Source organism: Palaemon carinicauda, unplaced genomic scaffold, assembly GCF_036898095.1.
Source record: "Palaemon carinicauda isolate YSFRI2023 unplaced genomic scaffold, ASM3689809v2 scaffold32, whole genome shotgun sequence".
Classification (NCBI taxonomy): domain Eukaryota; kingdom Metazoa; phylum Arthropoda; class Malacostraca; order Decapoda; family Palaemonidae; genus Palaemon; species Palaemon carinicauda.
Genome location: NW_027170871.1, coordinates 212,609 through 239,687, shown reverse-complemented (window position 1 = coordinate 239,687; position 27,079 = coordinate 212,609). Strand labels below are relative to the sequence as shown.

Here is a 27,079-nt window from a genome sequence, read left to right as displayed (position 1 = left end):
GGCTATTTGCTTTAAAACCTCACAATCAAATTTCACATTTAAATTCCATTTTCAATTTTCACGTTTAAACCTTACTTTCAAACTTAACATTCAAACTTCACTTTCATACCACTTCCAAACCTCACTATCAAACTTCATGTTCAAACCTCAGTATCAAACTTTGCATTCAAACTTCACGTTCCAAACTTCACATTCAAATCTCACTTTCAACTTGCAAGTTCAAACCTCACTTTCAAACTTCATCTCGAAAATTCATATTCAAACCTCACTTTCAAACTTCATTTCGAAAATTCATATTCAAACATCACTTGCAAACTACATTTCCAAACATATTCTAACCTCCCTTTTAGACTTTGTGTTCAAACCTCACTTTCTAACTTCACGTTCAAACCTCACTTTCAAACTTTGTGTTCAAACCTCACTTTCAAACTTCGTGTTCAAACCACACTCAAACTTCACATTAAAATCTCACTTTCAAACTAAACACACAAACCTCACTTTCAAACTTCATTTCTAACATTCATGTTCAAAACTCACTTTCAAGTTTCGTGTTCAAACCTCACTTTCAAACTCCATGTTCAAACCTCACATTCAAACTTCATGTTCAGACTTCACATTTAATCCTCACTTTCAAACTTATCTTCAAACCTCACTTTCAAACTTCACATTTAAACCTCGCTTTCAAACCTCCTTTCAAATTTTTATTCAAACCTGTTTCAAACTTTGTGTTCAAACCTCACTTTCAAACTTCATGTTCAAACCTCACTTCCAAACCATGTTCAAACCTCACTTTCAAACTTCATGTTCAAACCTCACTTTCAAACTTCATATTCAAACCTCACCAACTTCATATTCAAACCTCGCTTCAAAATTGTCTTCAAACCTCGCTTTCAAACTTCATTTCCAAACGTCATAATCAAACCTCACTCAAATTGCTTCTAAACTTCATATTCAAACCTCACTTTCAAATTGCTTCTAAACTTTATGTTCAAACCTCACTTTCAAATTTCATGTTTCAAATCTCACTTTTAAGCTACCTAAACTTCACATTTAAACCTCACTTTCAAACTTCAAGTTCAAACCTCACTTTCAAACCTCAGATTCACGTTCAAACCTCAGATTCACGTTCAAATCTCACATTCAAACTACCTGAACTTCCCGATTAAAACCTACTTTCAAACTTCACATTCAAACCTCGCTTACAAACTTTAATCCTCACTTTCAAACTTCATGTTCAACCTTGCTCAAAATACCCAAACTTCACATTTAAACCCCACTTTCTAACTTCACATTCAAACATCACTTTCAAACTTCACATTTAAACCCCATTTTTAAGCCTCACTTTTGAACTGTTCAAACCTACTCCAAATTTCATGTTTATAACTTTCAACCTTTACGTTCAAACCTCGCTTTAAAAACTTCACTTCCAAAGTTTATATTCAAACCTCTTTCAAACTTTATGTTCAAACCTTTTTCAAATTTACCTTCAAACTTCACTTTCAAGCGATACTTTCATACTTCAGGTTTAAACCTTTTTCCAAACTTTACTCTCAAACCTCATTGTCAATCTTCATTTTCTTAATCCATGTTCAAACTGAAAACACTATAAGGTGCGTAAAAACATCTAAATCATTTCATTTTAGTTCTATTGAGAATATAATATATTCATAAGAACATCACACGAATGTATTTACATAACTTAAGAGGTATATATTTATCCTAAACATCACACGAATATATTTACATAATTTAACAGGTATATATTTATCCGAAACAACATCACACGAATGTATTTAGATAATTGAACAGGTATATATTTATCCTAAACAGCATCATACGAATGTATTTAGATAATTTAACAGGTATATATTTATCCTAAACAGCATCATACGAATGTATTTAGATAATTTAACAGGTATATATTCATCCTAAACATCACATGAATGTCTTTACATAATTTAAAAGGGATATATTTATCCTAAACAACATCACACGAATGTATTTAGATAATTTAACAGGTATATATTTATCCTAGACATCACACGAATGTATTTACATAATTTAACAGGGATATATCTATCCTACACATCTCACGAATGTATTTAGATAATTTAATAGGTATATATTTATCCTAAACATCACACGAATGTATTTACATAATTTAAAAGGGATATATTTAGCCTAGCAACTGGTCATGACGTCGTTGAAGAAGTATGAAGAAGAAGAATCAACTGCCGGTTTTGTTTACATGTATAGACGACTGAATCTTGAAGTATAATGGATCATAAGTATCACTTTAAGGGATTTAATAGCCTTGAAATTGACACTTTTGATCCATTATATTTCAAGATTCAGTCGTCTATAGTCCTCTCTCTCGAGAGAGTCCCAAGTTCTCCTGTCGTCAAATCATAATTGTTTTCATATTTTGAGTGTAAAAAAGATGTCTATTTAAAATTGCAAGAAACAGAAGACAGTAAGTGTTGAATAGGGTTTATTTTGACGTTATTTAGCCGTGAATTATGTTATTTAACCGGTAAAGCTGAATTTGATGGCGTATCATATGGGGGTGTTTTTGACTAGATGTCACGTACCATATTTATGTATCTAATTGATTTTATTTCTTATTTTATTGATTATTTTCACCATTTTCATTCATATTTTATATAAAACTATGGTTTTTGGCCTTTATTTCGGCACTGTTTGGCCTGTAAAATCGTAGGTTATGGGCGCTGCCTGCGATTTCAAAACTTTTTCAGTTGGTAAATTTAATCCAATATTTGAAATAACTGTTTTATTACGGAAATATGTCGTATTTTGTTCCATTTCAGCCCCACTTTGGACAGGGTTGTAGGCTAGACCCTAGCCCACCTATGGTGGATAGGTAAAACTTTGTTGCTTTCGGAGTTTGTTGGGAGAGGTTTTGGGATAACTAGAAAATAGAGTAAAAAATGTCAGAAATTGGCTGTTTTTTCACTGGAATTATAACCATATGAGTGGCCTTTGTATATCAGCGGCCAGATCCTTCCGTGTGGAATAAAAATTTACATCAACTAATTAAACTTCCCCCCCTAACCTAACTTACAACCCCTGTCCTTACCTACTTACCTAATGAGGGGGGAGGATTTTGACGCCCTCCTGCGATCCCCCTTACACTGTCGTATTCGAAGTCAGACATAATAATACATACAGGTGGCCGCTATCATGCATACACCCCCGCTGGAATTGTAACCGAATGAGATATCAATGAATTCACTAGTTTTGTAAAGGCTTGTCTCAACAATCTAGATACTAGGACCACTTTGCGCATGAATGTCGGAAACATGCGAGAATAGCCAACAAGAAACGTGTTGGAACACCGAAAAAACCCTAATTTTGTGCTTGGCATTTCATACGATATCAAGTAACTGAAATTTCACTCGTTTGTACCAACGTTCTACATACTGTACCAGGAACACTCGACGGACACAGGTGGGAACCTTGGGGTTTGGGTGTGGTTAAATAGGACTAAACGTGATTATTTAACCCTTGTGAGATTTGTAAAAGGCCACTGAACCTAACAAACCCACCTGACCCCAACCGAATAGTTCCCAGGTTACAACCCCTTAGGCGGGGCAAGCTCCCGGATCCTCTTCCCAGGTCACAACCCCTAACCAGATTTGTAAAAAGCCACCTAACCTAACCGAATAGTTCCCAGGTCACAACCCCCTAGCCGGGGTCAAGCTCCCGGATCTCCTTCCCAGGTCACAACCCCTTAGCCAGATTTGTAAAAGGTTATAGAACCTCACAAACCCACCTAACCTAACCTAATAGTTCCCAGGGCATAACCCCTAGCCGGGGGCAAGCCCCAGACCTCCTCCAGGTCACAAACTAAAACGGAATAAAAAATAAATCCTTACATTATGTTGAAGTGAATCACAAATAAATCTCTCTCCTACACAATAAAACGGTGGGCAGCACTGTAAATTATATCTTAACCACACTGTATTTTAAGTATTACTTAGGATTACCTTTATGTGCATTTTTTACGGCAATTGTGGTTCCTGCATCTCCTATTATACACGATCATCCTCAAAGTATCAAGCTGACCGATATGAGTAATAAATTCAACCACATCGCTCAAAGAAAAACTACAGTATAGGATATGCATCTGTCCATCTTGGAGGTTAGCGCTGGAAAGGCCGACCTCGCTCAGGTCAATCTTGGGTTGCGGGTGGGTTAAAAAGTTTGAAATCACACGGCCTACAAAAGCAGGCCTACAAGCGCACGGAAAAGAAAGGTTAGTTTGGGTGGGCTGATTGACACTGGCTTAATCCTCCTAAACATCTTAACTAGATGTTGCCTACCCTAACCTTTGATTGTATATATAACAAATTAGTTTGTTCCGTAACTGGAATACAAACCACGCTATTTAATAGGGGTATTACTTTCGGCGTAGCTGAAATGACGAGCCATTAATTTTTAACGAAGGTTTACTACCCACACCGCTAGTTAGCGGGGGTAGGGGAGGGTAGCTTGCTACCCCCCGGACACACACCTGTGCTTGAGCTCACTTTGTTCTTGGCTCGGACGGTTGTCGGACGTGTCCGCTCTCATCCTCGCCGTCATATTGGCAGCCATTAACAGTCTTTGTTCTTTCTTTTTCTAGTCACTGTGTACATGAAGTTGGCCTCTGCGACCATGCGCACCTGCCCTGGTTTTCCCGACCGCCCCTGTGGAACGTTCATGTCGGCGGTCGAGACTGATCCTCACGCCCTTTGTCCTTCTTTTAGGGGCCAGCTGTGTGATAATGTCAACAAGTGTAGGGAGTGCTCTGCCTCCCAGTGGGAGAGGTTTTCGCGACGGCGGAAGACGAAGTCCAAGCGGGACATTTCTCCTTCGAAGGAAGAAAAACCCAAGGCCTCTTCTTCCGTTGCCTAAACCTCTTCCGAAGCTCCCATTCGGTCGGTCTCTTTTGAGAGACCGTCGAGTGGTAGCATAGATCGAATTATTTCTAACCAACCTCGGGTCTCGAGAGATGACGTTGCTTCCCCTAGCGAAGCAGCTCCACCTCTCCCCCCAGAGCAGGACATGTCACTAGCTTCCCTTTTTCAGCTTTGGTCCTCCTTGGGGCTTACGGGTTTGCCCTCCAAGGAGGTTCTGCTTGATTATATCCACCTGGGTGCTGCTGTCAAGCAATCGTCATCACCGTCAGAGGTTGATCCCAGGTCTCTTGTCGACATTGTGGTGTCAGAGGTATCCCGTGCGGTTTCACCCATCTCCTCTTCCACTCCAGACTCTACGGTAGCTGACGACTTAGTTTCCCCCGTTCCTGACCATCCTACGAGGGGGAAACTAAGTCCATCGTCAGTCTCTCCTGCTAGTGTTTCTTCCCCTCGGGGAAGTTCACTTACAGAGACTCCTCTTCGGAGGACTGCTGAAGGCCAACTTGCTGATCCAACGACCCCCAGAGGGCGCATCTGTCGGAAGGCTCGCCTTCCTCTTCGTCATAGAGCCCTTCCTTCACCTGCGATGAGGAGGCACCTCTTTGGTTCAACGTCTTCTATGCAGTCCCCCGCAGAGGAGCTTCTAGACCAATCTTCCATCACTGCACCTGCATTGGTCCTGGACCTTTCTGCAGATCGTTCACAATCTCCTTCGGTGGAAGGTCGTCCTTTTGAAGGACACGTCGATCTTCCACCTGACAGACCTGCCGACCTGCCGTCGCCGTTCCTGCATTGGCCTAACAAGGCTCCATCTGAACACGCTATTGCGCGCCAACAGTCCACGCGACCAGCGCTCATCAGTGACTCGTCAGGACCCATCACTACAAGCGCGCTGCTCATCCTGCTCGCACTAACACAGGGCATCATCCTAAAGTGCATATGCGCCAACAAGAGTAGAGCTCCACCATGCGCACGCACATGCGCCAACGATCTCCTTCGTCCCCTGCGCTGATTGTGCACACGTGCCCTGCGCCTACACGCCAACGATCTCCTTTGCGCCAGCGCCCACCTGCGCGCCAACTCTCATATGCGCGCCCTACATCACGCTCTCCTGAGTGCCATATTGCGTGCCATCCTACGCGCCAGGTAAAACCTGCGCGTCAACTTTCTCCTGGAAGCAAGTTTGTAGATGAGACAGCTATGCTGCCCTCACCCACTCGCCAGCCTTCTCCTGCGCGCGCTTACAAAGATACGCGCGCGCCATCCATCTCTCAGGGATGTGTGCCCATCATGAATCTACTGCGCGCTAAGGGACATTCTCCTGCGCGCGCGCCCTAAGGCTTTGACAGATGCGCGCGAACACTCTCCCGCATGCCCGCGCGTTCATCGTGATTCTCCTGCACGCCGGTGCGCGTGCGAATTTTTTTCCTGCACGCGCGCCATCAGTTTCCCGCACGCGAGCTTCAATATCCTCCCTCCCGCTAGCACCATTATTCTCCCTCGCGTGAGCGTCAATATTCCCCCGGGCGCGAGCCTGCGCATCACAAGGAACAACGTCCGGCAAGGTCGCCATCGCCTCATTCCCCTCCCCGCAAGCGCATACCACCGCGCATTGTGGGCGAAGGGAAACTTCCAGAGGGGTTTCAGGATCCCAAAGCTACCAAAGGCGAACCCACCTTTTCCAGTGACTCCTCCCAGGGATCCCTCAGTCCCTTTCCCTTCATGGGGTATGTCTGACAGTGTGTCTGTCAGCCAACAGCCCTGGTTCAGTGCCCTGATCAGAGCCGTAACTCAGGGTTTCAAGCCTGCCCTCTCTGATCTAGGACACGGAACCGTGGGTTTCTCTACCCCTCTGAAGAGGAAAAGAGGAGTTCTGGACGCGGTCACTTCCCCGAGGGCGAAACTGACTCCACGCAGACCTTCAAGGCAAGTTCCTCCTATTCCTCGGACTGACTCTCCTTCCCTTTCAGACGAAGATCTCCCGTCACCAAGGGAATCACGCGAAGAGAGATTTCCCCCCATCGCACCAATGGAGGAAGCCTCTCTTCATGCCGAGAGTTCCACACAGTCCGGGATTAGAAGGAACATGCCACCCTCATCAATGTTGGAGTCTTACATCCTTCCCAGGAATGAATCCAAAGACTTCAGGTGGCCGCTATCATACATACACCCCCACTGGAATTATAACCGAATGAGATATCAATGAATTCACTAGTTTTGTGAAGGCTTGTCTCAACAATCTAGATACTAGGACCACTTTGCGCATGAATGTCGGAAACATGTGAGAATAGCCAACAAGAAACGTGTTGTAACACCGAGAAAACAATAATATTTTGCTTGGCATTTCATACGATATCAAATAACTGAAATTTCACTTGTTTGTCCCAACGTTCTACATACTGTACTAGGAATATTCGACGGACACAGGTGGGAACCTTGGGGTTTGGGTGTGGTTAACCCTTTTACCCCCAGACTCTTTGGAAATTTCCAACCCTTAACCCCCAAGGGGTTATTTTTTCCCCAGCACATTTTGCAGTATATTTTTTTTAAATTGCTCTAACAGCCTTAATTTTTGTCATAGAGAGGTCAGGTTGGTCTCATTCTCTTGGAAAATGCCTGAATTTTCTAAAAAAAATTATCAAAAATATGAAAAAAAATAAATTTATAGCATTTTTTTGCAAGGACGAACCGGTACGTCCATGGGGAGTAAAGGGATGTGTTTTGTGAAACGTACCAGTACGTCCTTTGGGGGTAAAAGGGTTAAATAGGACTAAACGTGATTATTTAACCCTTGTGAGATTTGTAAAAAGCCACTGAACCTAACAAACCCACCTGACCTAATCGAATAGTTCCCAGGTTATAACCCCTAAGCGGGGCAAGCCCCCGGACAGCCTTCCTAGGTCACAACCCCTAGCCAGATTTGTTAAAAGCCACCTAACCTAACCTAGTAGTTCCCAGGTCACAACCCCTAGCCGGGGTCAAGCTCCCGGATCCCCTTCCCAGGTCGCAACCCCTAGCCAGATTTGTAAAAGGTTATTTAACCTCACAAACCCACCTAACCTAATAGTTCCCAGGGCATAACCCCTAGCCGGGGGCAAGCCCCAGACCCCCCTCCAGGTCACAAACTAAAACGGAATAAAAAATAAATCCTTACATTATGTTAAAGTGAATCACAAATAAATCTCTCTCCTACACAATAAAACGGTGGGCAGCACTCTGAATTATATCTTAACCACACTGTAATAAAATTATTACTCGGGATTACTTTTATGTGCATTTTTTACGACAATTGTGGTTCCTGCATTTCCTATTATACATGATCGTCCTCAAAGTATCAAGCTGACCGATATGAGTAATAAATTCAACCACATCGCTCAAAGGAAAACTACAGTATAGGACAGTGGTTCTCAAACTATGGGTCGCGACCCAAAGTTGGGTCTCGAGATCAATTTTGATGGGTCGCAGGGACACAGGAACATTATCATGCTTTCAGTGTTTCAGTGTATTTCAGTTGCTTAATTGAATTATTCTTCTTTAACCACAAATTACTCTTGTTATGTATGTTCATCTTCCCCCCACCTCCCCATAGATTCTATTAATTTAGTTTTGTGAATTAAAAGCAGTGCCATGGATTCTATTAATATAGTTTTGGGAACGAAAAGCAGTGCCATGAATCCTGTTCGTTTAGTTTTGTGAAAAGGAAAAGCAGTGCTATAAATCCCACTAGTTTAGTTTTGTGAATGAAAAGCTGTACACATTAATTTTTTTCCAAAATAAAGTGTATATATCATTGCATGTTATCTTTCTCTTCACTTTACTCTGGGTCGTGAAGGAATGAAATGTTTCAAATAGGGTCGCTCATGAAAAAGTTTGAGAACCATTGGTATAGGATATGCGTCTGTCCGTCTTGGAGATTAGCGCTGGAAAGGCCGACCTCGCTCAGGTCAATCTTGGGTCGCGGGTGGGTTAAAAAGTTTGAAATCACACGGCCAACAAAAGCAGGCCTACAAGCGCACGGAAAAGAAAGGTTAGTTTGGGTGGGCTGATTGACACTGGCTTAATCCTCCTAAACATCTTAACTAGATGTTGCCTACCCTAACCTTTGGTTGTATATATAACAAATTAGTTTGTTCCATAACTGGAATACAAACCACGCTATTTAATGGGGGTATTACTTTCGGCGTAGCTGATATGAGGAGCCATTAATTTTTAGCGAAGGTTTACTACCCACACCGCTAGTTAGCGGGGGTAGAGGAGGGTAGCTTGCTACCCACCCCCCCCTCACACCTGTGCTTGAGCTCACTTTGCATTTGGCTCGCATGGTGGTCGGACGTGTCCGCTCTCATCCTCGCTGTCATATTGGCAGCCATTAACGCTTTTTGTTCTTTCTTTTTCTAGTTACTGTGTACGTGAAGTTAGCCTCTGCGACCATGCGCACCTACCCTGGTTTTCCCGACCGCCCCTGTGGAACGTTCATGTCGGCGGTCGAGACTGATCCTCACGCCCTTTGTCCTTATTTTAGGGGCCAGCTGTGGGATAATGTCAACAAGTGTAGGGAGTGGTCTGCCTCCCAGTGGGAGAGGTTTTCGCGACGGTGGAAGACGAAGTCCAAGCGGGACATTTCTCCTTCGAAGGTTGCTACGAAGGAAAAAAAACCCAAGGACTCTTCTTCCGTTGCCCAAACCTCTTCCGAAGCTCCCACTTGATCGGTTTCTTTCGAGAGACCGTCGAGTGGTAGCATAGATTGAATTATTTCTAACCAGCCTCGGGTTTCGAGAGATGACGTTGCTTCCCCTAGCGAAGCAGCTCCACCTCTCCCCCCAGAGCAGGACGTGTCACTAACTTCCCTTTTTCAGCTTTGGTCCTCGTTGGGGCTTACGGGTTTGCCCCCCAAGGAGGTTTTGCTTGATTATATCCGCCTGGGTGCTGCTGTCAAGCAATCGTCGTCACCGGCAGAGGTTGATCCCCTGTCTCTTGTCGACGTTGTGGTGTCAGAGGTATCCCGTGCAGTTTCACCCATCTCCTCTTCCACTCCAGACTCTACGGTTGCTGACGACTTAGTTTCCCCCCCGTTCCTGACCATCCTACGAGGGGGAAACTAAGTCCATCGTCAGTCTCTCCTGCTAGTGTTTCTTCCCCTCGGGGAAGTTCACTTACAGAGACTTCTCTTCGGAGGACTGCTGAAGGTCAGCTTGCTGATCCAACGACCTCCAGAGGGCGCATCTGTCGGAAGGCTCGCCTTGCTCTTCGCCATAGAGCCCTTCCTTCACCTGCGATGAGGAGGCACCTCTTTGGTTCAACGTCTTCTATGCAGTCCCCCGCAGAGGAGCCTCAAGACCGATCTTCCATCACTGCACCTGCATTGGTCCTGGACCTTTCTGCAGATTGTTCACAATCTCCTTCTGTGGAAGGTCGTCCTTTTAAAGGACCCGTCGACCTTCCACCTGACAGACCAGCGCTCATCAGTAGCTCGTCAGGACCCATCACTACAAGCGCGCTGCTCATCCTGCTCGCACTAACACAGGGCATCATCCTTAAGTGCATAGGCGGCAACAAGAGTAGAGCTCCACCATGCGCGCACACATGCACCAACGATCTCCTGCATGCCCTGCTCCCACTTCGCTCATGTGCCCTGCGCCTATGCGGCAACGATCTCCTTTGCGCCAGCGCCCACCTGCGAGCCAACTCTCATTTGCGCGCCCTACATCACGCTCTCATGAGTTCCATATTGCGCGCCATCCTACGCGCCAGGTAAAACCTGCGCGCCAACTTTCTCCTGCAAGCAAGTTTGTAGATGAGACAGCTATGCTGCCCTCACCCACGCGCCAGCCTTCTCCTGCGCGCGCTTACAAAGATACGCGCGCATGGCATCCATCTCCCAGGGATGCGCGCCCATCATGAATCTACTGCGCGCTAAGGGACATTCTCCTGCGCGTGCGCCCTAAGGCTTTGACAGATGCTCGCGAACACACTCCCGAGCGTTCATCGTGATTCTCCTGCGCGCGAGCCATCAGTTTCCCGCACGCGAGCTTCAATTTCCTCCCTCCCGCGAGCACCATTATTCTCCCTCGCGCGAGCGTCAATATTCCCCCACGCGCGAGCCTGCGCATCACAAGGAACAACGTCCGGCAAGGTCGCCATCTCCTCATTCCCCTCCCCGCAAGCGCATACCACCGCGCATTGTGGGAGAAGGGAAACTTCCAGAGGGGTTTCAGGATCCCAAAGCTACCAAAGGCGAACCCACCTATTCCAGTGACTCCTCCCAGGGATCCCTCAGTCCCTTTCCCTTCGGGGGATATGTCTGACAGTGCGTCTGTCAGCCAACAGCCCTGGTTCAGTGCCCTGATCAGAGCCGTAACTCAGGGTTTCAAGCCTGTCCTCTCTGATCTAGGACACGGAACCGTGGGTTTCTCTACCCCTCTGAAGAGGAAAAGAGGAGTTCTGGATGCGGTCACTTCCCCGAGGGCGAAACTTACTCCACGCACACCTTCAAGGCAAGTTCCTCCTATTCCTCGGACTGACTCTCCTTCCCTTTCAGACGAAGATCTCCCGTCACCAAGGGAATCACACGAAGAGAGATTTTCCCCCATTGCACCAATGGAGGAAGCCTCTCTTCACGCCGAGAGTTCCACACAGACCGGGATTAGAAGGAACATGCCACCCTCATCAATGTTGGAGTCTTACATCCTTCCCAGGTAGGAATCTAAAGACTTCAAAACATTGCCTAAGTCCTCCACTAGGGCATGGATGGATTCAGCCAGCCACTCAGGGAATGTCCGCGATTCTCCCCAAGAAGAGTCTTTGGGGGATAGGAGGAGACTTCGCTGCAAGTCCTACAACAGGAGGAGACCAGCAGGAGTCAGTACACGCATTCTGGCAGGTTCTGACTCTAATGAGGGCTCTCAACGGGTTTTCCAACCCAGAGATCCCTCCTTGAGAGGGCAGAGACCCGGTCTTAGACCGCGTCTTTGGTACTCAGAAGCCCTCTAAGACCAGTGCAGCCCTGCCCTGGTCTCAAGGGGTAAAGAGTACCAGGTACAAGATTGCCCAGCAGCTCTCCGAGATGTCCTCCTCCAACCGTTCCAGTACCACCAAGCTCCTCCCACCTCCTCGCGTACTTTGAGATCCTGGAGGAGCCTTGTTTGGCTCTCCCACTTCACCACTCGCTGGAAGAGCTAGCCAGGGGAGTCCCTCTTGAGAGAGACTCCAAACAGCAGGTCTCGTTCTCGGCAGCCGAGATCCTCAACCAGGAGAAGGTCGTGAAGTTGCTATGCAAGCCACTTCGTGGCTCGATATCTGGTTGGAGACCTTAGGTATCCTGATAAGTTCTGAAGATTTCTCCAAGGAACGTACCAGTAAAGCTATGGAAACCTTCCTCCTCTCAGGTACTCGCACGATCGAGTTTCTGGCCCACCAAGTCTCGAACTTGTGGGCAAATACCATCCTGAAACATCGGGATTCAGTAGCTGAGAGATTCCACCAGAAGGTTCCTAGCGCCGAGATCAATAGGCTCAGACTTTCCTCCATGGAGGGGTCTGTTCTATTTGAGCTTAAGGATGTGGAACATGCTGCTGAGAGGTGGAGGAAGTCACATCAAGACTCCCTGCTCCATGGGGCTTTAACATCTAAGCCCTATAAGCCTCCAGCACCACAGCAGTCCCGTCCATCCAAGACCACTATGATGACAATTGCAGCGAAGACGATGGTGTCTAAGCCCTTTCCTGTCAAAGAAAGGAAAGGCAAAAATTCCTCTAGGGGAGGCAAAAATCCTAGAGGGAGCAGCCGAGCCCGCAGACGCTAGGATAGGCAGTCCCCCTGCATTTCCACCAGTAGGGGGATGCCTACAAAGTTGCGCAAACAGGTGGAAGCAACTCGTGGCCGATTCCTGGTCAGTCTCCGTGATCAGTCTAGGATATCGCATCCCGTTTATAACATCTTTACCTCCCCTGACTACAAATCCAGTGTCATTGAACTCCCTTGCCATGGGATCGGCAAGGGAGCAAGTCCAGACCCTGTTGAAGAAGGGCGCTCTCCAAGAGGTCCTCAATGGATCCCCAAGGTTCTTCAGTCGACCCTTTCTTGTAAAGAAGGCGTCTGGAGGCTGGAGACCAGTCATCGACCTCTCAGCTCTGAACAAGTTTGTCAAACAAACTCCGTTCAGCCTGGAGACGGCAGACATGGTCAGACTAGCAGTAAGACCGCAAGACTTCATGTGCACACTGGACCTAAAGGACGCATGCTTCCAGATCCCAGTCCATCCGTCTTCAAGGAAGTATTTCAGATTCAGCCTGGACAACCGAAAATACTAGTTCAAGGTGCTGTGCATCGGTCTTTCCACAGCACTACAAGTCTTCACCAGAGTGTTCACCCTAGTATCATCTTGGGCACACAGGGTTGGCATCCGTCTCCTCTGTTATCTGGACGACTGGCTGATCCTAGCAGACTCGGAGTCATCCCTTCTTCAACACCGAGACAAACTTCTGGGACTTTGCCAGGATATGGGGATCATGGTAAATCTCGAGAAGTCCTCTCTGCTTCCCCTCAAAGACTGGTATACTTAGGCATGATTATAGACACCAATCTCCACAAAGCCTTTCCATCAGACGACAGGATAGCAAGGCTGAGGAAGGTCGCAAGCCCTTTTCTCAGACGAGAAGAACTTCCAGCCCAATCGTGGTTATGTCTCCTCGGTCACCTCTCATCTTTGGCTCGTCTAGTTCCCAACGGTCGCCTCAGAATGAGATCCCTCCAGTTGCGACTCAAAAGTCCCGGTGGAATTAAGCACACGACTCCCCGGACGTCATGATCCCCATGGGACCTGCAGAACTGACGGATCTCTAGTGGTGGGTGGCAGACAAGAACCTACGAAAAGGAGTGGATCTTCTCGTCCTCCCCCCGGATTTGATGCTGTTTTCAGACGTATCAAAAAAAAGGGTGGGGGCCCACTTGCTGCACCACACGACCTCAGGCCTCTGGTCAGAGTCAGAAAAGTACTTCCACATAATTCTCCTAGAGATGAAGGCTGTCTTTCTGGCCCTTCAACAGTTCCACTAGTACCTGGCAAGTCACTCTGTGGTGGTGATGAGCGACAACACCACAGTAGTGGCCTACATCAACAAACAGGGAGGTACTTTTTCATAGCAACTATCCCATCTAGCAGTAGAGATACTGAGATGGGCCGAAATCCACTCGATACCACCATCGGCACGCTTCATTCTGGGCAAGAGGAATATGCTCGCCGACAACCTGAGCAGAGCATCTCAGATAGTGAGTACTGAGTGGTCTTTGGATCATCTAGTAGCCAACAAAGTCCTGACTTTGTGGGGTTCTCCGACTGTGGACCCCTTCGCAACGGCCCTGAACTTCAGGCTCCCACTGTACTGTTCCCCAGTTCCAGGCCCCAAGGCTCTCTTGCAAGATGCTTTCCAGCAACGGTGGGACAACATCGACGTTTACGCCTTTCCCCGTTCTTTCTGATGAGGAGGGTACTCAACAAGACCAGATCATCGGTCAATCTTTCAATGACCCTCATAGCTCCGCTATGGCACCAAGAGAACTCCCTCCACGACACAATCTACTCAAACAACCACACGCCAACATCTTTTGCAAAGCCGTAGCTTCGCTATGACTTCACGGCTGGAAACTATCCAGTATCTTCTCTCTGAGAGAGGATTTTTGCAACAGGTTGCGATTAGGATGTCTGGACATCTGCGAAAATCATCCGCATCTGTCTACCAGGCAAAGTGGAAAGTCATCTGTGGTTGGTGTCGTGGAAGGGGTATTTCTCCACTCGATGCCACTATTCCAGCAATAGCGGAGTTTCTTGTGTATTTGCGTGAAGAAATGGGCCTATCAGTCTCGGCAGTGAAAGGCTATCGCCTAGCCTTAAGGCTGAAAGGATTGGACATTTCATAATTGCTAGAACTTTCTATACTCATACGGAGTTATGAACTTACCTGCCCTCAGTCGGAAGTGAGACCTCCCCCATGGAACGTGGTTCGAGCTCTCAGGTCTCTTAAGAGACCTCCCTATGAACCATTACGCCAGGCATCAGATTGCCACCTAACTTGGAAGACGGTATTCCTGCTAGCTTTGGCCTCGGCCAAACGAGTCAGCGAACTCCGTGGTCTCTCATATGACATCGCCCATTCAAGGGGATGGGGGGAGGTAACATTCAGCTTCGTCCCTGAGTTTATTGCTAAGACTGAGAATCCAGGAGTGGCGGGTCTTCGATTCGACTCCATCCGGATTTCTAGTCTTTGTACTGTAATAGATGACCCACGCCATCTCTTACTATGCCCAGTAAGAAGCTTGAGGCTGTACCTCAAAAGAACAGCCACAGCCCGTCCTCGTGTGCCAGCACTATACGTCAGCACAGGAAGGACTAAGAGGAGGGTCACCAAGAACACCATCTCTGCATGGATTCGCAGGGTCCTTGACCTGGCACTGCATCCAGACCCTCCTCCGTCACGTCGCCCTAAAGCACACAATGTCAGGGGCATAGCTACGTCCCTGGCCTTCAAAAGAAAATTTCAGTGACGCAGGTTCTTCAAGCTGGGGTGTGGAAACGTCAAGCAACATTCACATCCCACTACCTGCAAGACATGACCCACAGGAGACTCGATACGTTCGCTATCGGCCCTGTGGTGGCTGCACAACAGGTGGTTTAAAACCTCAGTCTCCTTATTGGACAAGTAGCAAAAGGTTGAGGGCATTGTTACCCGGTTTAAGTCTGCATGAATGAAAAGGTTTGACTGGCCCTTATTCTTTCTTCATCATCCCCTGTCATGGGGAAGGCTGCATAGCTGACCTCAAACCACTGCAGGTACTGTAAACCATGCTCCCTTGTGTTCCTATCATTAAGATTAATACTGTTACGTCCCCATACCCTGACGAGGTGGTATTGGGAAAGTCCTAGTCTACAAGTTTCCATCTAAAGAACTTCAGAACAACTTTCTAGGATGAGTCACACGTCATACCTTCACACACAGCTTGCGTAGGCCGCAGACCTTGTGTAGCAAGGTTCTAGCGAGGTGCAGGGACTCCTTATTTCTTGAGTGCTTACACACTCAAATAAGGAGTCCCCAGGGAAAGCCAAAAGCCAGTAGTTTATGGAATGATGTGCAGTAGTTAAAATTTTACTTAAATTATACATTCTCTTATTGAAGGACTCAGGTTTGTATAGTTATGGTAAATATAATTTACTGTACTTTAAAAATTTGTTATATTATAGACTAATATTTTACTTAATTCATTCAGAAACCATACCTTCAAGGCCAGGTTAAGTAGGTGAGCCATGGAGATGGAAGCAGGCCTTTGTCAAGCTGTGCTCGGTGTTGTAATTTACGTTAGGTTAGGTAGTGTCCATTCTTTTTATTTTTGTATACATAGATGTTACCCCTGAGGTCTTCCTAATATTTGCAAACCAATTTACATTTGTTCTGTCACTAAATACAAACCAACGCTCTTCATAGGGGATATTACTTTCATTGAAGTTGAATGCGAGCGTTAACCACCCACCCACTAGTTAGCGAGGGTGGGTGGAGGGTTACTAGCTAGCCCGCTCACTCACACACCGGGGCTGTGAACCCACTTTGTTTTTGGCTCGAGTGGAGAACATACGTTGCCCCTCTTCCCCCTCACCTTTATTGACTTGCCATTCCTGACTAATTGCTTTCTTCTCTTTCTTTTCAGTGTGTGTGCGCTCTCTCCTTGGCCGTCCTCATGCGGACTTGTCCGGGATGTTTATGTCATGAGCATCTGCTAGGTCCTGCCTGCTGTGGGCGGCGTGGTGACTAGGACAACACCTACCTTGAATGCCAAGAGTGGTCTGCCTCTCAGTGGGAGAAGTATGGGACCTGGCATAATAAGAAGTCCAAAAGGGATTCTTCACCTTCAGGGTCTTCCTCAAAGTTGAAGAAATCTAGGACTTCTCTGATCACACCCAACCTCTTCCTAAAGCTCCTGTTCGTTCGGGTTTTAATTAACTCCAGGTCAACCTCTAGTCTCGAGGGATGGTGCTACTTCCCCCAAGTGAAGCAGCCCCTCTCCTCCCTCGAAGTGAGACGTGCAGTATTCTTTCTCTGATGCTTTCCAGGTGTGGCCGTCTCTGGATTTGACCGGCTCCCGTAGATAAACGTGTTTTTTGAACTTCCACTCGGTGCGAAGCGGAAACGATCACACTTCCTCAGGTGTGGATCCCTTATTGCTGCTGAGTGTGGGCCTATAAGATCCTGAGGTTTTGTCTGCCGTGTCCGCTGACGAGGTCCGTCCTTCCTCTTTTTCCGCTGCTACCGCCATTGCCAAAGACTGCTCCCTCCCCCCTTGCTGAGCCAATTCTTCCATCTGGGGTAGAGCAAAGTTCAAGGCAGGTCCCTCTTGTGGGTGGGCATCGCTCTCGCCTAGAGTGAGATCCCCCCCTAGAGTCCCAGATCCAAATGTCTTCTAGACATCTTCCTGTTCCTTCTTAGCATTCCTCCCCTTCGGAAGATCTTTGCTACCCTCTACGAGCTCCCAGAGTGCGTGGTCATCCCTGACGCTCGCCCACTGCTCGTCACTCGTCACCTCAACCGCAGACCCCTTCCAGAGATCGTCACTCTTCACCTCGTGAGGAATCGCATCAGACTTGCTGACAGCCTTCTGGTTCTCAACCCTCGCCTGTTTTATCAGACTCTATGGACTCGCTGTTCGTCAGCCGCAAGGCGTTCGCCTGTCCATCGGCCCTCTCCTGCTTCTAGTCACTTGAAAGCAGTTAGTGGTTTGTCAGCTGCCATAGATTCTTCAGGCTTTCCGATCGCTCGTCGATCACCTGCAGTCTGCTGTTCGTCAACTGTTTGTAGTCCTACAGCTACTCGTCATTTTCCAACAGCTCATCGTTCGCCAATGACTCGCTGATCACCAACTACAAGACGTTCGGCAGTTTCTCGTCGTTCTCCAGCCGCTCATCAATTGCCAGTGGCTCGTCGTTTGCCAGCTGTTCTTAGTTCTCCTGTGGCTCGTCGTTCCTCAGTACCTAGACGTTTACCAGCCGTTCGTCGTTCGCCTGGCTGTAGGCGATCTCCTCCAGATTGAAAGCAGTTTTCCTGACGCGCTCCTCTTTGAACTTCCCATTGCTCGTCATGTCATCGGCACTCACCAACCCTCCATTTTCCAGCTCCTCGTAGGGGTTCTCCCTCTCTTTCACCAGCTCATAAGCCCTGGTCGTCAGGCTTAGATCGTCCTTCTCCAACTCTAGACCGTAAGTATTCTGTTTCTTAAAGGTCGACTCAAGAACACAGCTCCCCAACCAAAGTAAGGTGTCCAGGACATCACACAGGAAGGACCACTTCCGACGATCTCCTCTCCTTCAGAAGGAACCAGCCTTTAAGGAGCCTAGACAGGTAAGCTGCCCTGTTCTGTTCACCCTTAAGTGGGAACCATCAAGGTTGCAGCCATCCGCCTCTTCGCACCGCTTGCCTCTCCAGTCATCAGTCAATCCAGGTAGGAACCCGGTTCCATCTTTTCAGAGACCTTCAGCATCGATCCTCTCAGGGGATCTGTCGACCAGCTCCTCAGTGGGCAAGGAACCTTGGTTCAATGCCCTGGTCAAAGCAGTTCACCAGGCATTTGTGGAAGGTGTCTCACCTCTACAGTCCACCAGGATGCCAAGGATTCCTTTGGAGAAGTCATCTTCATCTCCGGCTGACCCTAGACGTAAGTCTACGTACCCCTCTCCTCAGGTGCCCTTATCATCTTCCATCTCTCTTCTTAAGTGGAGATGAGTAGTGGCTGAACCGCAGTATTCCTCTCGGATCAAACTAACTCCTGTACAAACATCGAAGCGGAGGCTGAGCATCGTTATTCCTTCTCCTCTGCGGGTAGGCGCCCCCAGCATCTCCCGAACCAAGAGTCTCCCTCTCTCAGAGAGGATTCTTTGGCTGGGTCTTCCTGCCCCTTCCTTATCAAGGTGGTTCCCTTGGAGCAGCTACCGGTATCCAGACCTTTACTGGAGGACGTCGCTCCCTCAGCAAATGATGGACATAGGGAAGAGCATGCAAGACCTTCACTCCTGGAGGAATTCTTTCCATCCCGTAAGGATCCGAAGAGTGCCCAGACTGTCACCAAGTCTTCGCCAATGACATCAAAGCCTTTTGCGAGAAGGATGCAAACGATCTTCCCCAAACCCTGCAGGTTCACCAGCATAGTTTAAGGGACGACGTCAACTCACCTCGAGAGGAGATCTAGTGGGTGGATGACTTAACGACGATGACGACCACATCTCCCAAGACCTGCTAGTACAAAGCTATCGGAGACAGAGCAGGAGGAGTTGGAGTACGCCTTCTAACAGATCTTGGCCTTCATGAGGATCATTAATGGGTTATCTTATCCAGCGGTTACCCCCTCAGGAAGGCAAAGACATGGTCCTCGACCATATCTGCGGCACCCAGAAGCCCCCCAAGACCAGTGCAGCCTTGCCCTGGTCTATGAGTCTGATAAGTGCCTATCGGAAGGCATTCTTACAGATCACCTGCTCCTCCAGCTCCCTCCGGGTAGGCTCCTCCTCTAAACTTTTTCCGCCGCCTTTTGTGCAGCAGAGGAAGTATCACGAGGTCTCCAATGCGCCCTTTCCTCCCCTGCCTCTCGATCACTCCGTAGAGGCCCTTACCAGAGGGATCTCCCTCGAGAGACTATCAGGACTTCAAGTCTTGTTCTTGGCATCGGAGATTCTTAATCAGGAGAAAGTAGCGAAGTACGCCATGCAGGCTACTTCGTGGCTGGACTTCTGGTTAGGATCAGTGGGACACCTCATAAGGACCGAGCACTGGTCCAAGGAGACGTCGAGGAAGCCGATGTAGACCTTTCTATTATCAGGAAATCGAACCATTGAGTTCCTTTCCCACCAAGTTATGAACTTTTGGGTAAATACGATCCTTCGGCAAAGGGACTCCCACAGAATGAAGTAACGAGACTGAGAAACTCTACTGTGAATGGTTCCTCTGCTTAGGCTGGAAAGTCAAGCAGGCTTCAGAGAGGTGAAGAAAGTCCAACCAGGACGCCCTCCTCCATAGGGCTCGAACATCTCGTCCTATAGACCATTTCCTCTGCAGAAGAAACAACAGCAACAGGTAAAACCGCCAACGAATAGGACAGCAGCTACAATGGCAACAAGGTGTAGAAGCCTTTTCCAGCCAAAGAGCGAAAAGGTTCAAAGTCCTCATGTGGAGGTAAGAGTTCTAGAGAAGGCAGCCGAGACTGCACCCACTAGGATGGGCAATCCTCCCACTTATCCACCGGTGGTGGTTGCCTGCATTGCCGCTGGCAAAGGTGACTACAGCTCAAGGTCAAACCCTGGACAGTCTCCGTGATTCATTCAGGGTATCTCGTCTTGTTCACTCAATCTCTCCTTCCACTGACCAAGGATCCAGTTCCATCAAACTTCTATGCAAAGGGATCTGCAAAAGAGCTGGCTCTCCGGGCCTAAGTCCAGACCTTATTAAAGAAGGGTGCTCTCCAGGAGGTCCTCGACGACTCCCCAGGCTTCTTCAGTCGACTCTTTCTTGTGAAAAGGGGTTATCAACACCTCAGCTCTGAATAATTTGTCAAACAAACTCCGTTCAGCATGGAGACAGCAGACACAGTCAGACAAGCGGTAAGACCACAGGACTTCATGTGCAAACTGGACCTAAAAGACGCATACTTCCAGATCCCAATCCACCCGTCTTCAAGGAAGTATCAAAGGATCATTCTAGACAACAAGAAATACCAGTTCAAGGTGCTGTGCTTCGGTTTTTCCACAGCACCTCTGGTCTTCACTAGAATATTCGCCCTAGTGTCATTCTGGGCTCACAGAATCGGCTTCCATTTCCTTAGATATCTGGACAACTGGCTAATTCTAGCAAACTCGATGGCAACCCTTCTTCATCTCCGAGACAAACTTCATGAGTTTTGATAAGATCTGGGAATCATGGAAAATCTCAAGAAGTCGTCACTACTTCCCTTTCAACGACTGGTATACTTAGATATAATCATCGACACTGATCAACAGAAAGTCTTCCCATCAGATGACAGGGTAGTGAGGCTGACGAAGGTAGTAAGACCATTCCTCAGACAAGAAGAACTCCCAGCCCAGAGGTGGTTATGTCTCCTAGGGCTCATAGCAACCTTGGTTTATCTAGTTCCGAATGGCTGTCTCAGTATCTGATCTCTCCAATGGAGGCTACAGTTCAGCTGGAATCAGTCCAACGATTCCCCGGACATTCTAGTTTCTATAGGACTAGAAGAGCAGGCGAACCTCAGATGGTGGGTGAATGACGAGAATCTCCGCACGGGTGTCGACCTTCTCGTCCTCCCCTCAGACTTGATGCTCTTTTCAGATGCATCAAAATAAGGGTGGGAAGGCCAACATGCTGCACCACACAGCCTCAGGCCTATGGTCAGAGTCCAAAAAGTACCAGCACGTAAATCTCTTAGAAATGAAGCCAGCCTTCTTAACCCTCCAACAGTTCCAGCAGTTCCTGGCAGGCCACTCGGTGGTGTTGATGAGCGACAACACCACGGTAGTGGCTTACATCAACAAACAAGCCGGTACGTTTTTGCAGCTACTATCCCATCTAGCATTAGAGATTCTGAGATGGGCAGAAGACAACTCGGTGACCCTATCAGCATGCTTCATTCCAGGCAAAAGGAATGTGCCCGCAGACAACCTTAGCAGAGCGACTCAGATATTGGGCTCCGAGTGGTCTTTAAATCATCTAGCAGCTAACAAAGTCCTGACTTTGTGGGGTTCCCCGACTATGGACTTGTTCGCAACATCCCCGAATTTCAGGCTCCCGCTTTACTTCTACCCAGTCTCGGATCCCCAGGCTCTCTGGCAAGATGCATTCCAGTAATGGTGGGACAACATCGACGTTTACGCATTTTCCTCCATTTTGTCTGATGAGAAGAGTTCTCAACAAGACCAGAGCATCCACCAATCTCTCGATAACCCTCATAGCTCCGCTATGGCATCACGCAGAATGGCTCCCGGACCTTCTGCAGCTCCTAACAAAGCTCCCAAGAGAACTCCCTCCATGACATGATCTACTCAAGCAGCCCCATGGGAACATCTTCCACAATGCCGTAGCTTTGCTACGACTTGATGCCTGGAGACTATCCAGAACCTCCTCACTCTGAGAGGATTTTCGCAACAAGTTGCGAACCTGATGGCTGGACACCTTCGACACTCATCAGCTTCGGTCTACCAAGCTAAGTGGACTGTCTTCTATGGTTGGTGTCGTGGAAGGGGTATCTCTCCTGTCGATGCTACTATTCCAGGAATAGCAGAGTTCCTTTTACACCTTCGGGAGAAAATACTCCTCTCAGTTTTGGCGGTATAAGGTTACCACTCAGCCTTGAGTCTAGTATTTAAGCTGAAAGTTGTAGATATTTCTTCTTCGTTAGAACTTTCTCGCCTCATAGAAGTTATGAGTTTACTGTCCCCAGTTGAAAGTTAGAACTCCTCCTTGGAACGTGGTTTGGGTCCTTCAGTCTCTGAAGGGTCTCCCCTACATTCCATTACGTCAGGTAACAGATTGCCCTTTCACTCTGAAGACGGTGTTCCTACTTGCTTTGGATTTGGCCATAAGAGTTAGTGAACTTCATGGTCTTTCTTATGACATCGCCCATTCAAGGGGAAGGGGAGAGGTAATCCTTAGCTTCATCCCGGAGTTCATTGCAAAGACTCAAAATCCAGGGGTAGCAGATCCTAGATTCAATTCCTTCCGGATTGAGAGTTTCCGTACCGTAACCGATGACACAGATCAACTTTTACTATGCCCAGTAAGGAGTTTGTGGTATTACCTCAAAAGAACATCTTGAGCTCGCACCCGAGTGTCAGCACTCTTCGTCAGCACGAGGAAGGTCTAGAGGAAGATCACGAAGAACACCATCTGTTTGGATTCGTAAGGCCCTGAATCCCTATCCTCTTCCAACACATCGACCCAGAGCTCATGACGTCAGGGGCATTGCAACATCCCTTTCGTTCAAACGAAACTACTCTGGGGTTATAGGTACTAGAAGCGGGCATGTGGAAGCATCAGACGACCTTCACTGCCCACTACCTGCAAAACGTAACCCACAGGAACATGGAAACTTTCTCCATTGGTCCTGTGGTGGCTGCCCAACAAGTTGTTTAACAACTCAAGCTCCTTGATGGACAAGTAGCAGAGGGTTGAGGGCATAGGTTATCCGGGATTAGTCTGGGGTGATTGTTCAAGTAGCAGAGGGTTGAGGGCATAAGTTATCCGGGATTAGTCTGAGGTGATTGTTCAAGAATGGCTGGCTCTTTCTTTTCTTCATCTTTCCCTCTCTTGAGGAATCAGCACCCAGGATCCTCTGCAAAGCTGACCTCAACTATCTGCTGGTAAACCATTTCCCCTTGTGTAACCTCTTATTGTTTCAATACTTGTTGCGTCCCCATACCCTAACGATGGGGTATTAGGTAATGTCTTGGTAACCTCTGAAGATACCTATGGCTTGGAAGAACTCTTTGCTAGACTGTCACATTGCTAGTGTCACGAGCACGCAGCATGTGTAGGCCGCTGACCATGCATAGCACGGGTTTAGCGAGGTGTAGGGTTTCCGCCAATTATGGGCAGAACACATAAAGGGGAAAACCCCGACTCAAAGCCAAAAAGCCAATTGGCACAGACTTCCACCTTTCTCAAGGGTAAGTCATCCCATATAGATAGCTTTGGTTTTTATTTAGTGACGGAACAAATGACAAATTTGGAAGTCATTTGTGTTTTTCCTAACGACACAAACCTGTAGCTATTTATATAAATTTGCCAGCCAGTACCTGTCCCTCTTGAAGTCCTACCTCTAAGCAATGTAGGTTAACAGCCCAGGTGTGTTAGTGAGTGGGGTAGCTACTACTCCCACCCCCCACCCTGCTACTTAGCGGATGGGTGCTTAACCCTCGTTAAAAGTCTTCTCACCTATCCTTCTTAGATTCCTAAACTGGGTTAAGTCTGTTAGGGGTACGATATCTATGGTTATCTACGGACACGTCCCTGATTATACACGATATCTTAGGATAGTCGTTCCGGGGGTTAGAACCCCGTGATACCCGACGGTTATTCTCTTGTAATATCAATCGCAGAAATGTTATACAGTAGGAAGCTGCCGGAAGAACCTTCCATCAGGACGACATGGCTATCTCACCCAAAAATAGATTTTTCTTACTTCAAAATCCGTTTTCTTTCAGCTTCGTATAAAGTAATATCCTTGTATAAATAGCTAAAGGTTTGTGTCGTTAGGAAAAATACAAAGTACTTTCAAATTTGACATGTTAGGCCGATATACATGAACTTGCGACGAGCTCTGCAACAAGCAGTTATGATGAAAAATAAAAAAAAAACAATTCCATTCATAAAATTAAAAATTACAGTACATACACACCTCTGATTATGGTATAATGGTATTATACGTAGCATAACGTGAAAATATAAGTACAGAAGTGTGATAAACGAAAATATAAGCTATGTTTTGACAACTCTATTTGCATCTCAAAGCTGTTCAGTACAGTGTACAGGTTGCAGCGTGTAGCTCTATCCCGACTGAAGCTATGTCAGTTTCGTTAAGAATAGTTACTAAGGTCGTACAAATATTTTGTGAATGGATAACAGCACGATAGCCTAATGCTTAATTTATAAAATAATGGAATTATTTATATATTTTATGTACTATCTAACCTTTGAATGAAGTCTTGGTGCCTTGCAATGAATTTCTCTGAGGTTAGATCAAATTTTAGAATTTTTCAAGTGACACTATTAGGGAAAGGGCTTTTTTTATGATGATTTATTTTCATTGAGTAATATTCCAGGTAAGGTTGCTGTCACCCCAAAGATGAAAGTGGCTTTAAATCATGACGCCGATGCGATGGAAATTGCCGGTTCTTATCTTTTCTGGCTGCCCCAGCACGCTATCAAGACTTGCCTAGAAGTAGCGTCTCGTGACTCATCGACCCATTCTTTAAAGTTCCCTTAGGAACTCGTAAAACATCGCATCTGTTTGTACTGGATGGAAATCCTTTAAAAGTAAGTTGCTTTTAGTTTTTGATTATCTGGAAAGTGGTTTTCTTTTCACAAATTGAAGTGTGCTATTGGCTAGAAAAACAAGTAACCTTATAGGTTACTTTGAGGTACTGTACTGTATAGGCTATTGTGTTGAGGGTAGGGTCAAATCATCTTTGTTCTGACGCTAAATGCAAACCCTTCCGCTCTTTATTAGGGATATACTTCCAGCGAAACTGGAAGACTCGCCATAAGACGTTTAGAGAGGGGTAACTCCCCCGCTGCTACTTAGCGGTGGGTAGGGGAGGTAGCCGGCTATCCCGCTCACACACAGACACACATACACACGCATACAGACACACCAGTGTTGTCTCATCACTTTTGATTGAAGACAGGAGTTAGAGGGGGATAGGTGATGGCAGGCCAAATTTATATAAAGAACTCAAGGTTTGTGTTAAGAAAAATACAAATTACTTTCAAATTTGTCGTTTTTATTATTGTTAAAGAATGGACAGTAGTTGAAAAACAACATTAAAAGTGTCATATTTGTCAAGCTTTTTAATTTGTATTCATTAATAGATATTTTGTTTGGTAGTTCATCCTTCTTAAAATGTTTATACATAATCCAGAGTGAGTTGGCAATTTACTTGCTGCCATTTTCTCTCTGGTGAATTTTTATTTAAATGTAAAAATTAAAGATTTTTATATTAATTATGAATTAATTTGTTTTCCTTGAAGTTATCAGTGATAAATTCTGAATAGAAAGCAGATAATCTGAATTGGGTCAGCCTTTCTAAACTATTTTAGATGAAATATGACTTTAAGAATAACATTTGTATAATTAAAATCAAAACAAGAAAGAAAGAATTCTTGTTAAGCACATGCAAAAGACTGTCCTCTTTTCTTATGAAAATGGCGGAGATACAAGATGTGTCAAATTGCAATTTCTCAATAAACTCATTAAAAAAATGTCTTTTCCAATATTTTTATTTACTGTATATTTACAGCTAATGATATACACGTTTGATGATTCATGGTACCTGTAGTTTCAAAAACAGCCCATATATGTACAGTTTCTTCCCTGCAAACTTAAAACTAATACGGTTAGTTATAGATAATGAAAAATGGGCTAATTTTTTACCCTTGGGCCTCTGACTCAATGTCGTCGATACCATAGTTGAATAATTAAAGAGTTCTTCTGATTGTACAGGCAATAACCTTTCCAATGATTCCTAATTTGCACCTGTGATTAATTTCTTTCTATATGAAAATGTCCTTTCTATTGTCCCTACCCATAACTTTTGCGTCCTAAGAAAAATTTGAAAAAAAAAGAAAAAAATAGAGGTCGTACTGTCTTTGAAAACCTCCAGTATTTTTAACCCTTTTACCCCCAGGCTCTTTGGAAATTTCCAACCCTTAACCCCCAAGGGGTTATTTTTTACCCAGCACATTTTGCAGTATATTTTTTTTAAGTTGCTCTCACAGCCTTAAAATTTTGTCATAGGGAGGTCAGGTTGGTCTCATTCTCTTGGAAAATGCCTGAATTTTCTAAAAAAATTATCAAAAATATGAAAAAAAAATTTATAGCATTATTTTTGCAAGGACGTACCGGTACGTCCATGTGGGTAAAGGGATGGGTTTTGTGAAACGTACCAGTACGTCCTTTGGGGGTAAAAGGGTTAATACTTTACCTTAGTTAAAGCTGCTTCAAGTCTTCCTCTGAATGATATTTTTGAAAACGAAGGCAGCAAGTTGCATATTTTCTTTCAGCTTCTCTTAGATTTGACAGGAGATGCAGATTCATTATTTTAAAATATGAAAGTATTGGTTGAATTAATCACAGTCCAAGACAAACTGCTTTTTGGGCTCATAAGAAAAGAGGACAGTCTTTGGCATACATACATACACATACCAAAGGCACTTCCCCCAATTTTGGGGGGCAGCCGACATCAACAACGAAACAAAACAAAAAGGGGACCTCTACTCTCTACGTTCCTCCAGCCTAACCAGGGACTCAGCCGAGTTCAGCTGGTACTGCTAGGGTGCCACAGCCCACCCTCCCCCGTTATCTACCACAGATGAAGCTTCATAATGCTGACTCCCCTACTGCTGCTACCTCCGCGGTCA

At 46.2% G+C, this 27,079-nt stretch overlaps 1 long non-coding RNA gene across 1 annotated transcript in view; it reads left to right on the top strand.

The window, feature by feature from the left end:
- Positions 1–2,378: 2,378 nt before the first annotated feature.
- Positions 2,379–27,079, top strand: part of LOC137636533 (uncharacterized) — a 29,519-nt gene continuing 4,818 nt past the window's right edge. Inside the window, exons 1-2 of the long non-coding RNA XR_011043140.1 lie at positions 2,379–2,473; positions 24,763–24,976. This is a non-coding gene — a long non-coding RNA (uncharacterized lncRNA). The remainder of the gene's footprint in view (positions 2,474–24,762; positions 24,977–27,079) is intronic.